At 41.6% G+C, this 15,239-nt stretch overlaps 1 protein-coding gene across 2 annotated transcripts in view; it reads left to right on the top strand.

Annotated features, from left to right (window-relative positions):
* Nucleotides 1-15,239, top strand: part of KCNH7 (potassium voltage-gated channel subfamily H member 7) — a 355,010-nt gene that overhangs the window by 179,691 nt on the left and 160,080 nt on the right. The window lies entirely within an intron of this gene.

Here is a 15,239-nt window from a genome sequence, read left to right as displayed (position 1 = left end):
AAGTAAATCCCGGCCGGCATCACCGTATATCATATATAGAGGACAGCCCGACAGCTTCCCCTGCAAGTGCGGCCGCACGCTTAGACAGGGGTGGACAGAGTTCCACGGGCAAAGTATCCAATAAAGTGCTTGATCGAGGGCCCGGCTGCTATTGAGAAAGTGTGCGCGAGTGAAACTCCACTCGATCCAGATTTGAAGTTGATGATCCGTGCTGCTGTTATGCTGTGTGGGCGGGCCTCGCTCAATACGATCAGTATAGCAGAGGCTCCTCAGCCCGATCACTGTGATGGCACAGAGGCAGTGTGTCCTGGGTCCCCAGGGAAGCTAGCAACACGCTAAACTCTAACGTGTTTCCCCCCAACGAGTGGGGCTTCCTCAGAGGGGCGTGTAACATTTCTCAAGTACAGGTGACTTAAGTAACTCCTTGATAAAGGCATGATGCCTTTATCAAGGAGTTACTTAAATGCACTACACTAAAGATTCCATTTTTGTGTATCCATAGTTATAAGTTCATTTACTGTTTATTCAGACTGTGGGGGTTTGTTGTAGACCTGTGAGTGAAAGAAAAACTGCAGCTGAGAATGTCAACACATTTTCATCTTTTGCAGTGACCCCTTGCAGTAGGGAGGCATCCCCACTGACTGCTACCAAAGGTGACACTATGCAGTAGCAATATAAATTATGTATAAAGATATTCCAATATATAAGCTTTTTTGGGTCACACTTAGTAATCCACGGAATGCTAGTGATTTGTTTTATGTATGTTTAGTAAGCAATTTGTGTTATTGTGTGTATTTGTCATTTAATGAATCTGAATTATGTATAAATAAAATGTATATATTTAAAATAAAATAGTATATTTGTAATAACATGTTAACATGGGAAAAGTCCTGTTCGTACAATATTTGAGTTTTACTATGGTAATATACAAACCTGGGAAGTGGTGCATTGATCTAGTAGTTTGGGTATGTCTCTCATATCCAGTTTAACTGTGTATTTAGCTGTTTGAGTTCAGCATTAAGAGCTATAAATGCTTAAATAGTTGGTTAAATAGATTAGAATAGAGTTTCATGTGTCAATAACTTTTAGATTTGTGCTTCCTGTCTGGGCTGACCGGCTAATTTAAATGTGTTTTCCTAAGTGCTTACAAGCATGACCAGTTTAGACCTTTTCTTTGGCTGACCAGTATCTAGTCGAGCCACAAAATAATGAAGGTCCACTGTTTTAAGAAATAGTACTGATCATACTCATGTCACGTAGCTGAGTTTTCTTGCACATTATAATCTCTTTACCTTATTCAAACTGACTTTAATAGAGCTGCCCTTGAAGGCAGACTTTGCATGATAAATTATGTTCCAAGAGTATAACCTACAATACACACAGCTTTGTAAGATACTTGAAATTTTTAAAAGCAATACTTATGTTTGGTTTCTGTAAGACATCTGAAGGGTTGAACTAATAAGAAAAGCCTATTGTTGACAGTTCCTGGTGTGCTGGTCATGTGTTCTGTGATGTCAGAAATTTCCCTATTCCCTAATCATTTTTCTGCATGGATAAAATCTCACAAGATCTGAAAACTGGAATTGGAAATACACTCTTTCCATGTATTCTGTGTATACATTAACATGGCAACTCTAGAATACCCTTTACTGGTCCAGGAAATGTAAAGAGAATACATGCCAAATAATAGCACTGGCAACTCTTGGTATGTAATTGTTAAAGGTACGCCCTAGATGTTTTAACTATGCCTTAGTTATAACTAAGTTTTAAAATGCACTCAAGAGGAACAATCTACAAGGCCAGGGCTCACAATTTTTACCCAGGCATTAAAATAATGTGTCAGGTCACCATGCACCAAAATAGCATTTGTTGCATGTAATCTGTGAAAACCATTTAAAAGGGGTGCATGTGCAGTGTATGCAATTTGTATATATATTTTATATTTACCTATTTAAAAATATATTTTTTAATAGTTTATATTTTAGTGCTGACCATAATAAATCAAGGAAATATATACAAAATCCACTATGCTTTGCCTTTAAGTGATCAGCATTGCTTTGTTGTGCTGGAAGCCTACAATTGCCCCTGTTTCTGACACTATGAACTTTGTACCAGGCTACATTACCAATAAGGGTAGAAGAGGCAGCTGTCCTGAGTCTACTAGTCCAGGGGGTTCATGTTAGGATGCTCTGGAGTGCCCCCTGCTATCTAAGCACCGCAGCCTGGGTCCTAGGCCAGGAAAAATACCAGTGCACAATTCTGTACATGAGAAGAGAAGAACAGAGCTCTCCTGCTAGGTAACATAGAAACATAGTATGTAAGATTGAATAAAGACCAAGGCCCATCCAGTCCAACCTATGTATGTGAGTGTGTGTGTTTATCTAACACTTCCCATATCCCTGTAGATTCTGTGAAAGAAGAAACTCATCCAGAAGTTTCTTAACCAAAATGTTCCCTTCCTTCTGCTCCAATTATGTGATCACATGATATGTCACATGATTGGCAAACAAGGGTAGAAGGGTGATTTGTTATATACACTTATATCAACCCTTTGACTACCAGTAAATGAAATAAATTGGTGCTTTTCCCAATGCCCTGCCCGGTATATGGCAGTGTATGGTATTATGATGTGTAGTATTATTGGGTGAATTTAAAAATGTAAAAATTATATGGGGTTCTACACGGGAGATGTTTTCTCTGGGTTTCCCAGTGTCATAAAATGCCCCTGATCATGTACTACAATATTCCTATATAAACACATGAGAGAAATCATCCTGATGATTCTGTGTAGAAAAAGGTATGAAGCTTTTCACACATATGTGCCTAGAGAGAAAGGTCTCAGCGGGTCGGTGATCTTGATGAGGATAGACAGAACTCTTACCATCCGCTGCTCATAGCAAAGGCCGGTTCATCTATTAGGCAGCCTTTTTGTTGTTGTTTAGTCCTTTGGATAACTCTGTTTCTTCGTGACCTTATGAATTTGGCAGAGCAGGCTTCTCTATCAGGAGCTGCTTCAATGATCGTGTGCAGGTTATTCACTGCTAAAATAAATGATTGTGGTTTAGTACTGTCATTTTCTGTTCTTTGGGTATTATAGTCAAGACTGCAAAAAATAAATAAATTATATATTCAAGTAAATATAAAATAATGCACAGTATTATTATTCAGTCTTCTATCCGATCAGCAGGTGGAGCTGTAGTTTCCTGTTTACATCATTAACAGGATTACGTTTTAACTTTGCTAAAAGAAACCTCTTGTGTAGAGAATTTAAATAGGTTATAAGAGCAGTTTTAGGGTAAGCTGTTTGTCTTTTCTGTCATTTTGGCAAACCTATAGTACTCTGGTAACCCTTTGTCATATATTAAATGTTATTTGTAAAACAAAGATAGCTTATACAGTAGATGGAAAAAAAACACATATAAAACAAGTGTGAACATGTAAAACTGAAATCAGAACTCTAATTATATCTGCTCTTTATTGTAGAAATATGGAAAAACAGCAGAAATTATCCAACTTTAAGGCACATTCAGTGTAACACAATAGGATTAATTTTCAGCTATGGACGGGTGATAGGACCACTTTAATGTTTCCCCCAACATAAGCCGTAGCCTCGGTTCATGTTAGGATGCTCTGGAGTGCCCCCTGCTATCTAAGCACCGCAGCCTGGGTCCTAGGCCATGAAAAATACAAGTGCACAACATAAGCCGTCGGACACTTGCAGAGAGATCAGCGTCCCTGGTTACCAGCTAACCAGGGACACTGATCTCCAGACAGCCTAACTCTCCCGAGCGCTCTGGGACTCTCACGCTCCCGGCCGCTAAGGAGAGAAGCACTGCTTTTTTTTTTTATTCTGACACGGAGAATACAAAAATTAAAAATGTTCACCATAGGAATGCATTGCTAGATTCCTATTGGCTATTGCAAATTGAAAAAATGCATTCCTATGGCCACATTTTTTTGGATTTTTTTTTGACGGCAGCAGAACCGCCGGCTAATAGTAAACTGTTGGGCGGAGCTAGTTGTCGTTGCTAGCTCCGCACAATCATTTTCTATTTGTATTTTTCTACTTTTTTAACTATTTTTCTGATCTGCTCGGTCCCACAGAGGGAGCGAGCAGAACAGCCGAGCCGAATGCCGCTCAGCGACATTCGGCTATTCATTCACTGCTGTTCGGCATCTATAAGAATAGACCGAACAGCAGCGAGAAGCCTGTCGGAGGTTCGGCTTAGCCGATCCAGATGCTGGATCGGCTGAGTCGAACGGCTGAGGATGTTCGGCCGACCCGAAGCCACCCGATGTACGACTGATTTCAGCCTATATACGGCTGAAATCAGCCATACCAGCTTGAAGTGAATAGCCGAACGGAGTTCGGCTCACTTCGCTTTAGGTCGGTCATTCACTTGGCTGCCTACGGCAGCTTAGTGAATAGACCCCTATGTTTTTTGATATACAAAGATATGGGATGTTTTGCCACACTGCCTCAGTTCACCTCCAATGACATCAACATGACCAGCCATGTGATTCAAGCATACATGGCTATGTTGCTATCATGTAAAAAAAACAATGTCTTCCAGTGGTTGAATTTTGCCTGTGTCCATAATCATCCTTTCATAGCCAGCTTCGCTTTTATGTGCGAAAATAAAGCATCAGATTTGAAGTGGGCAGCAATATCAATTCGAATATCAGCGACTATCTTATAATAAAGTATTTCAAAGTCACAGCAGCGGCGGAAGGATATTGCAGTGCATTCTCATCTGCGGACTTGTGTGATGATTTCCCAAGGAAGACTGAGATTTTATCAGGGATGTCATCTATCTCTTTGTATGGGAGTATGGGAGTCTTTATCTGTGTTGGGCTTTAGTTCTTGTCTTTCAGATACAGTGCAATTTCCACACGTTTCCTTTTTAAAGCCTCAGTGAGTACCATCTGGTCATGTAGAGTTGGTAAAGTGTGCCCTCAGGATCAGTAAAATGTTTTCTTTTCAGGATCTGGTATATTGCTCCCAGTGTATCAGGTTTTGACACTACCTTCTAAATAGCAAAAATGACATCCCTGAAGACTGCTTTTCAAGTATTACAAACAGCTTTTGCCTACAGCTCAGATTGTCAGGATCATAAAAATGACAGAGAGATACATTTTGTGTTAACCGAAGGTTTAATATTGAAATGTACTCCTGATATAAAAGAGGATTTTCAATCCCAATTTAAAAAACAAACAAACTACTGTCTGCTTTTGACCCCTCCGTGTTACTCCTACACAGGGCAAAGCCCTCAGCCCTCAGATGGATCTACTTACAGAACTAAAGCTTTCCCAAATCTGAAATAATATATTTCTATAATAGTGTAACTTTAAACTGCTGTGGCTGGAAGGTTTCTGGATTGCTGGTTTCACCAGCCGGTGGTGCTCAGGGCGGCAGGGAGTAGGGGGGCGGCAGGGGTGTGGAATTCCTATCGCCCGATGCCAGGGACATACAGTTCTGGGCACCAGGTGGGTAGTTTTTTTCTACATTAAGCCCTGCTTTGGGCAAGCAGAGCTAAATGTACTGCGGGGAAACCACCGCTCGTTTTGTACAAGTGATCTCTGCATCGCCTGCTTGTCCGTCCTCCCCGCCGCCCCCCCTCCATTGTCCGCTCCCATCTCTGGTTGCCTCTCCCCGCTGGCCGCCTCAGTTTCCGCCATGGATTTCGGGGTCCCCCTCTTTTCTGGGGGACCCGGGACCACAGCAATATAGTTCAGGATGGAGAGCGGGGAGCAGAGCGAGGAGCAAAGCGGAGAGCTGCACACACAGCCTTGCCAGGAGAGCCAGCACAGTGCAATACTAGAACTCCTGTATTGGAGGTGACAGGTTCAATCAAAATAACCTGTCACCTCCAAATGCTATCACACAGGGGCTGTGATAGTAATAAAGTTATGCCTGATAAAGGGGATCCTTTGAGGCCCCAAAATGTTGCACTGAGTGTATCATGCTATGCTTCTTATACATCAATAAATAGACGTATCTGATTTGCCATTGGAGTACCGGTGTCCATATTTCTACTTGTTATTTAGACGGTTGCCATCTGTCGACAACCGCAGCACCCACGTTACAATTCTGGAAGAAACGGTTTTGAGTGCGATAGGTATATGGACTGTTCCCATCCCACTACTGTGCTAGAACTCCTGTCTTGGAGATGACAGGTTCAATAAAAATAACCTGTCACCTCCAAATGCTATCACACAGGGGCTGTGATAGCAATAAAGTTAAGTGAAAATAAATATTAATAATAATAATAAAATAAATAAATAATTTGATAAAAATACAAAAATAATTTAGAAAAAGATAATGATTAAAATAAAAAAAGTGATCAAGTAAAAAATAATAAAATAAAAAACGTATTAAAAAAGTAAAATATAATAAGTTAAATAAAAATTTTAAAAAGTAAAAAAATAATAAAGGAGAACTTAAAACCAACCCTGCCAGCCCAGCCATCTGGTTGTTATTCTCATTGGGTAGGGGGTAGGAGGGCACATTGAGGAACCTGGCCTTGGGGCAGCAGAGAGAGTAAATCTGGCCCTGTCTGTAGTCTCCTTATTTTGGTTTTTATATCCACACTGGAACAGTCTGCTACCTGTGGATCTCAGTGACCAGCCCATGTAGCAGGTCTCCTAAGTACTGGATGAGCAGTCATCAGCCTGCCCCTTAGTTGGCTCTACCAGCAATACCATTATGTCCTCCATCACTTCTGATGACATCGTATCAGTATAATAATTACAGAGGGTAATCACAAGTGTGTAATCTACTTCACTACCACCTCCAAAATGACCAAGGTAATTGCTACCAAGCATTTAAAAGCTGACATCTAGCTGGATGCTAGACATGTCTCTGTAGCCTCTCTCCCTCTACGCTCCAGTGGAGCAATGTCCCTTAACGTCCTCACATCCAATGCACTGTATTGCATTGGATGACTCACTAGGCCTTAGATCATAGGAGGGAAGGGGGAGAGAGGCTGTGGGGACCGGTATAGCAGCCAGCCAGGTGTGGGGTTCAGGTGAGTATTTATTTGTTATTTTAGATCCTAGGCAGAACCCTGGCGGCGTGGGGATAGCCCTAATGCAGGGGATTTCTATTTTAAGGTAGACCCTCACACTACAAATGTAATGGTAAATCTGAAGGTAAATGTACAGAGGTTGTACAGAATCGTATTACTCTGGGCATAGACTTAGTATACAGTTTTGTATAAAAATAGTTTTTTATAAAGCGCCTCATTGGCTGTCTATAGTGTACTTGAGTAACAGGTTCACTTTAAGTTTCACCACTGTATTTGTATGTGAGGGAAAATTCTATCCTTGCAATTAACTATGAATGACAGCTGCTGGATATTATGACACACATAAAAGCTTTGTTTGAACTGAGAGGGTTTGCTGTTTATTCTGGCATGTCATTTGCAATATCTGTATATCTGGTAATGACTGTTTGTTTGTTTTTCTCTGGCTGATGCTGTAGCAGGTGCTTGGTCAGTCACACAGAGAGTTTTCAATTTGTTAGCTGTTTTCTTTTAATTGTCTCCTTTGAATGGATGCATTGATGGTCGGCACTGTCATAAGACTGGATGGATGGACGGACAAACCTTCCATTCATATACTCTAATAAGATTGGATGGATGGATGAATGAATCACCCATTTATGCATACCCTCTAAGAAGATTGGGTTGGATAAGGGATAGATGAATAGATAGATGGATAGAAAGATGGATAGATAGATAGATGGATGGATAGATAGATGGATGGAGGGATGGATAGATGGAGGGATGGATAGATGGAGGGATGGATAGATAGATGGAGGGATGGATGGCTAGACGGATGGATGGCTAGATGGATGGAGGGATGGATAGATGAATGGATGGATAGATGGAGGGATGGATAGATAGACAAACTTCCCATTTATTTATACAGTTTTATAAGATTGCATGGATGGATGAATGGATAGATGGACAGATGGACAGACCAACCACCCTTTTACTCATACACTCTAAGAAGATTGGGTGGATGAACTTCCTATTCATTCATACACTTTAATAAGATTAGATTGATGTAGGGATAGATGGATGGACACACGGACGGAAGAACGAACCACCCGTTTATTCATACACTCTTAGAAGATGGGATGGATTGATTCATGGATCGATATTTGGATAGACAAACTTCCCTTTTATTCATACAGTTTTATAAGATTGGATGGCTAGACGAACAGGCTTCCCAATTATTAATATTTGCTCAGATTTATTGATTATATATAAAAAAGACATGAATCTTTTGTTAGTTTAATTCCTCATGAATCTCTATCAATGCATTTCTCTAATTCTAAAGATGTGAGGGAAAGCCTGATGGAGCCATTGCTTAAAGTAGTATTAAAGTCTGGGCGTTTTTTACTGTATGCATTCTCATTCTGTGCATTAGGGTAAAAACCACCCAGCATCGTTTGCTCTCCCCCGTCCCCTCCACACTTACCTGTGTCACCGCCACTGGTCCCGAAGTGGTACTCCGTTCCCCGAACTGCCTGGTTGTGGGGGGCGGATATTGAGGGCAAAGAAGCCGTAGGCTTCTTCTGCCATCAATCAAACTGTTGGGCGGAGATGAGAGGCGTGGCCTGCCTCAGGGCTGTGTGTGTCTGTGGACGCACACAGCTACTGTGGGCATGCCAGAGAACAGCCGCCTCCACTGCGGCCACTTCGCTGACAGAGGAACCTGTACACGGGGCAGGAGGCAGAGGGATGCGGGGACCCACTAGAAAACGAGAAAATTTTTTTTTCAACAAGAAGAAAAACATTTTTATACAAAGGTGGACCTCCTTGTTACCAAAACAAACAAAAACAAACCTTTCATATAAGTCCACTCAAATCAGATGTGTCAAATGTTGGTGGATGTTGGAATCCATGCATGAACTCTAGTTGGGGAATAGAAGATTTCTTCAGAGTCTTGTCACATGGGTGTTTTGTTTTTGGCAAATGTGTTTTAATGAAGAAGATGGTGTTAAGTGGAGTTATCAATAGCAACCGTCCTGTAATCGTTCCTTTGCTTTGGCTTACTATGCCTTCAGCATTATTCTTAAATAAACCACTTGATATTTCTCTCTGTATTATGTGATTTACTGAGGGACACTGCAGAGTAGAACTATCTCAGCTGGCCTAATATTTGCTGCTACGTGAATACAATAATGTTGTCACTGCTCTTATTTTAAGCAAGCTGTGGACAATGACTTTAGGCTCGGTGAGTGTGAGAGCAAAAATCATCTGTGCAGTCATTTCATTTCAGTTCTCACCATGTCACAACTCCCTGGAATGGGAAAGATTTGCCAGGCTCAGATCCAAGCATTGTATAAAAAGTAAATTACACATCTGTGTACAGAACTGGACTTTGTTAGATCTAGTAGAATATACATGTCTGTTGAAGCTTCAATGTCAGCTCATCATTCAATGTCAGCGTCTTCCTTCTAATTTAACTGAGCTATTGCTCATGCATCACACCTATTACAAATGTAATCAGGGTCATAACAACTGAGCCCCAGAGATCACTATGACCAGATGAGAACCTGCAAACAGTCCACCTTCATGTAGGCAGCTAGCACTGCACTTTCCACTCGCAGGCAATGAAGCTGATGTACTAAAGTTTAGAATCTTGATCTTCACTTGAATGAAGATTCACTTCAATTATCCATTTCCTTCATCTACACATGATTGGGTATTAAAAGTGAACTCGGCTACAATCTAATAAATCAACCACAAGGTTTTTATACTTAGGTCTCATTCACCCGAAAATCGGCCGTCACATACAGCCCCATGCAGGGTGCACGGCCATATCGGACAGCTCCTGGGAAGGACAGATGCTGCGTGTGGTTAGTGCGCAGTTCCTGTCCTTCTCTATGGGACTACTAAGCCATACACCCCCCTACGCTCACCTCAAGTGCAGGTTCGTACGGGTGTGGGTGTCCCAGCTCGGACACAGACAGGATCCATCCTGTCAGCGTACAAGTACGCTCACCTGCACAGACGTGCTGGGCGGGTGAGCGTAGGGGGGGCATATGGCCGCGTAGTCTCATAGAGAAGGACAGGCTGCGTACTAATCGCACTCAGAAACTGCCCTTTCTGGGAGCTGCCCGATATGGCCATGCACGCAGCATGGATCTGTACGTGCCACACGATTCTCATGTGAATGAGGCCAATTTTTTAAATTGTCTGTATTTCCATATGGAAAGGCCTGGACTTGCCCCACATGACAGTATTATAAAGCTGACCATACACCTATAGATTATCTGCAGATTTTCTGTGGTCAGATAGAAAAAGCGCAACAGATTCCTCCATTTACGTTAAACTTTGTGGATGGAGGAATCTCCCACTGGGCCAAGCTTCAATATTTTGCTAGTCAGCCCCACTGGTTTTCAAAACACCTGAACAATCTGATTGGATAAAGGCATTGTTCAGGTGTTTTGAAAGCCAGTGGGGCCGACTAGCAAGATACTGAAGCATGGCCCAGTGGGAGATTCATCCATCCACACAGTTTAGCGTAGATGGAGGAATCTGTTGCACTTTTTCCATCTGTCCATAAAAATCTGCAGATATTCTATAGGTGTATGGCCAGCTTTAGAGAAAGTTTGCACAGGTACTGGCCACTGCATTGTGGAAGGTGCAGTGGAGGGGAGCCCTTAGCGCTATACCAAGAAGTTGAGCTTTTTAAGGGAATATCAGCACTGGGGAGGGGATGTCCAGGGATAAAAATAAAGGTAGAATATAGAACCAGAGGTTGCCTTTTATATGTAGTTTCACTGTCATTTGAAAAAAAAAATGGGGCAAGCTTCCAAGTGACACTTTCCATCCCAAATTCTCTGCAAAGTGACGGGTTCAACAATGTGTCTTAGGTACTTGTACTCGCCTTTTACCATCTTCCAGAGCACTCTAGGAGTCTGAAGTCTCTGGGTTCACTAATTTACAAACACCTACAGCGTTATTCACAAAAAGGTGAAGAGTTTGGAGAGGTCAGGAGAAGTGAACAATCTAGGCCAAAATAGCTGATTTAGAAAAATTCTCCAATTCAGCTCACTTTCCTGTTCAGCTATGTTGTCCTAGATTGTTCCCTTCTCCTGCCTTCTCCAAACTCTTCAACCTTTTGTGAATAACCCTGCTAAAGTCAAGGTATTTGCAAGTAAACAAACTTCTTTAGCCTGCATGTGTTCACCCTGATTGGCTGTTAGTGACTGCATGGTCTCAGAACTTGGAGTCTGTACAGGTACACACTGCTTATAGCATGTAGGAAAGAGAGTGAACTGCTCCCTTGTGAAGAAGGGACCTGCTCCTTTAAGAATGAACGTCATAGGTTTCCATAAGCGAATTTCAGTCCCCATTTTGTATTCCAAAATCATTATTCATCACTTGAAGTGGCCATATCCATTTAGTGTATCCATCCATTTTTAATCTGTTTAACTGTGTTTTTCCTTTATCTATTTTTTAATACATGCTTAATATGTTTTCGATACAAATCACCCAAACCACCCAATCCATAAAGTAGATGCACTGAGCACTCATTACTTTTGCAGTTAAATGGAAGCAAACATACAGTAACTTAAATCTTGTTTGTAAGCAAATCAATCGGGAACAATCCTTATGAATGTAATGCATTTTATCGGAGAAATGCTTGATTTATTGTGTAGCTCTAGGTGTAGAACAAAGAAATGAAATAACCCAATCATGCATGTAAAGGCTTTGCAGCTATTAAACTTATAATATTGTTAAAGTGTATGTCCACCCAATAAACTTTTGTTGTGGTTTTGGATAGAGTGGGAAAGGGTTAGAACCCTCTTTAGGTTTTTACTGCAATTGGAAGCTGTAGTGTAGATTTTCCCTCATCCTCCAAGAATGGTTTTACCAGACAGGAAGTCCAAACAGGTATGAAGACTGAAATAAAAATATATGTACATGTAGCACTGTTGTGGAACTGGCCCCTTTAATGTAACCCTGATGTTGCAGATGACCGGGGGGCTTCTGCTAGCAAGAGACTTCTGGGACATGAGTTGTTCGCTCATGGAGAGATTAGCAGGACTGCCTGTCCAGGACTACATATCCCAGAATGCTGTGAGTGCGGAGGGGGAGGCACTCTGGCTGTGGAAGGTTGTCTGAACGAGAGGGCCACTATGTCTGCATCATGTGTCCCTGTTTGCCCTGCTAATAGGCAGGGGGGGCGAGCGAAGCATGATAGTTGGCAAAGGGATCGGACGAACCGACTGGAGGGACGTCTGAGACCGATGTGCTGTGATCATGGATGGAGATTTAGCCGTGACAAGCAGATACCACGTTGCATGAGCGGGTCTTCTCCTACCAATTGAGCTGACCTTCTTCTGGAAGACCTCTACAAACAGGGTGGGAACTCCTGGATGTGCAGTTCCCTCCTGGACTGGTGAGAGTCCTCTGGCCTGTGCTTCTTGATTACACTTTACACTCAGTTCTTCATTGATTGCATTGGGCCCCACCATTGGCTAGCCAAAGATAAGACCGCTAGCCAGTTGGTTAGGTACCCTGGTACACTGGGACTGGGACAAGGTTCAGTTCTAACATTTACTCTGTGTAAGGGGGCTGTTGTCAGTACATTAATTTCTGATATACAGTCATCGGTACAGCTGATTTAAATCTATTGCCTGAAGTATCTGACATTATGAAATCTTGTACTGTCTGCATGTTAATATTGATATTTGATATCTCATGTGCAGTAACACTCCATAAAACCAATTCAAGGTATGCTGGTGTGCTGTGGATCCTTATAGAGGAAAGACAGTCAGACCCGTTAGTTCAGTGTGCTGTAGATCACCCTTTCAGAGCCACCGGTAGTGTTATCCTATATTGGGATAGCGCTGACTGGGAAGGTGGAGCGCTACATACATGTATAAGAGGCACTAGATCACATATTGTTGTCATCTAGTATTGTAAAAGGCTATCTCATTAATCAAGATGATTTGCTTCGGCAAAGCTGCTCATATGTATCAAAAACCCCAAGGGCAGAGGGGAGGGGGTCCTGAGGAAAGTCCAACTAAATAGGAAATATTGAGGGCACCACATCAATGGGTTAAAGAGTCCACCATGGTATTTTGTTCGATTTACAGTCAAATAAGAAAGCCAATGTGCGGAACTCCATGCTGCAAAAGCTGCCGTTGGTAGGTTCTTACTTTATACATATAACAAATGTCATCATAATCCAGTCCAGCCATATTTGAGGTAATATAATACTCAAGCCCTGATGAAGAGGGACCTCCTCCCAAAACGCATTGGTTTTCTCATTCTACCTAATATCTAATAAAATACTATTTGGGACGAGTGTTGTTATCACTGTCTGTGTTGCCTTTGAAGGGTCCCCCTTATTTCCTGTCTGGTAAAACATCGTCAGAAGGACATAAAGTGAGGGGAAACTTTTCCCAAATAGCAGCAGAAACCCAACAGAATTTGTAATCCTTTTCCACACCTTTCCCAGGCTATCAAAAAAACAAACATGAATTAAAGTGTATTTAATGCCAGAGTGTTTCTATTTTTTGGCTTCAAATAGAGGGGGTTTGGGAAAGGATTAGAACTCTGTCAGGTTTTTATTACAGTGTATATCCTCTCTGGGAAGAAAGACTGAATCCAAAGTTTTGAGTTGTCACCAGAACAACAATAGAAGGGAAAACCTTTACTATGGATAATTGATCCTGAGACCGTAAGACACTTAGTCCTAAAACAACTGCCTTAGAGGGAATTTCCCTTAATTTTTGAGATTTCTGCTCACTTCCTATTGTGTCTACTGCACAGGAAGTGCAAGGAAATATCCCAATTGGAAGCAAAAAAAGCCTGACAGAGGTTTTAACTATCTCTACTCTATCTTTACTACTCTATACTATCTATATCTAAAACTAAAGAAAAAAAATGTTTTGGCTTTAAATATTTAAAATGTACCACTGAAATAACTAACATCATCCTGAGGAGCAGGCATCTGATCAGCCTAGCAGGTGTTGTTGCCTGTGATATGGGCAAATAGGAGCATTAAGCCCCACAGTAAGTCATAAGTAGGCATGCATAATTTGGTAGAAATGCTGCAGGGGCTTTATGAGCCCAATGTTTGCGAAGAAGGAAGTCTGAGTAACTGGCAGGTAATTTCTCGAAAAGGACATTTTAATTAAAAAAAGAAAAGACATGGACAGATTATATAAAAAAAAAATGTTTTTACTGTTTGTGTTGGGGTTTACAAGCAAAAAAAGTAACTTTTTTACCCACCTTTTTCCCCTCAGCTCTGTCACCATAGGACATACTTACCTATGACATTGCTGACCCCAGAGTCTTCACTCTGCACTGCACAGCCCCTGGCTAAATTTTTGAGAAATCCTTCAATCTATGCTGGTGCATGTTGAAGCATGCTGGCTGATGCTGAAGCATGGACAGCCAGCACTAAGCTGACATGGGTCCCAATCCAATCCCATCCTTGAATTTCTTTCTCATTTTCTGTCCTAATGACATTGTCACCAAGACAGTACATAAGGGGAAATCTTCCCAACAGAGTTCCAGACAGCAATTAAAACCTGACAGATGTTGTAACCATCCCATATGCTATCCAAAACAATAATTTTCTGGAAATATTAATTCGTATTTGCCAACTGTCCTCATCTTTATGAGACAGTCCCTTCTTTTTATAATGTGTCTCACTACCACCCTGCGCAGAATTTTAATTATTTCATCAATAGTGGTTCTGTGGTTCATAAAATTGTTTTATATGATCCCCAATCAGACCTCAGATGCCAGAAGACCCAGCCACAGCTAAACAGACGCTGTCCGGCAGTTGAGAAAATTATGCTGTTATTTCCACTACAGAAAAGTGCCCCCCCCTAAAACTGTTTGGGAATCTTAACAATTGGCATAGCATAATCATGGACAAAAATCCACAGACTGAACTGTAACTGCAGTATATCCAAAGAAAAAGCCACACACCGCTGTTCAGCAAGTTACAAACTTTAATCCACAGAGCTACCAACTTCCAGATCTCTACAATTAAGCCTTTATAACAACTTGTTAACAGGCAGTTTATTGCCGAAGAACAGTGGCTCAGTGGTTAGCCTGAATTTTCATGTTCTCCTTGTGCTTGTGTCAGTTTCCTCCCGCACTCCAAAGACATGCTGGTAGGTTAATTGGCTCTGTGTGGTACATAGTGACATAAGATAGAGATTGTGGGCTCCTTGAGGGTGGGGATTAATGGAT

This window comes from Nanorana parkeri, unplaced genomic scaffold, assembly GCF_000935625.1.
Source record: "Nanorana parkeri isolate BGI_ZX_2015 unplaced genomic scaffold, ASM93562v1 scaffold247, whole genome shotgun sequence".
NCBI lineage: Eukaryota > Metazoa > Chordata > Amphibia > Anura > Dicroglossidae > Nanorana > Nanorana parkeri.
Note: the sequence above shows the minus strand (reverse complement) of the source record. Positions and strands in the feature narration are given on the sequence as shown.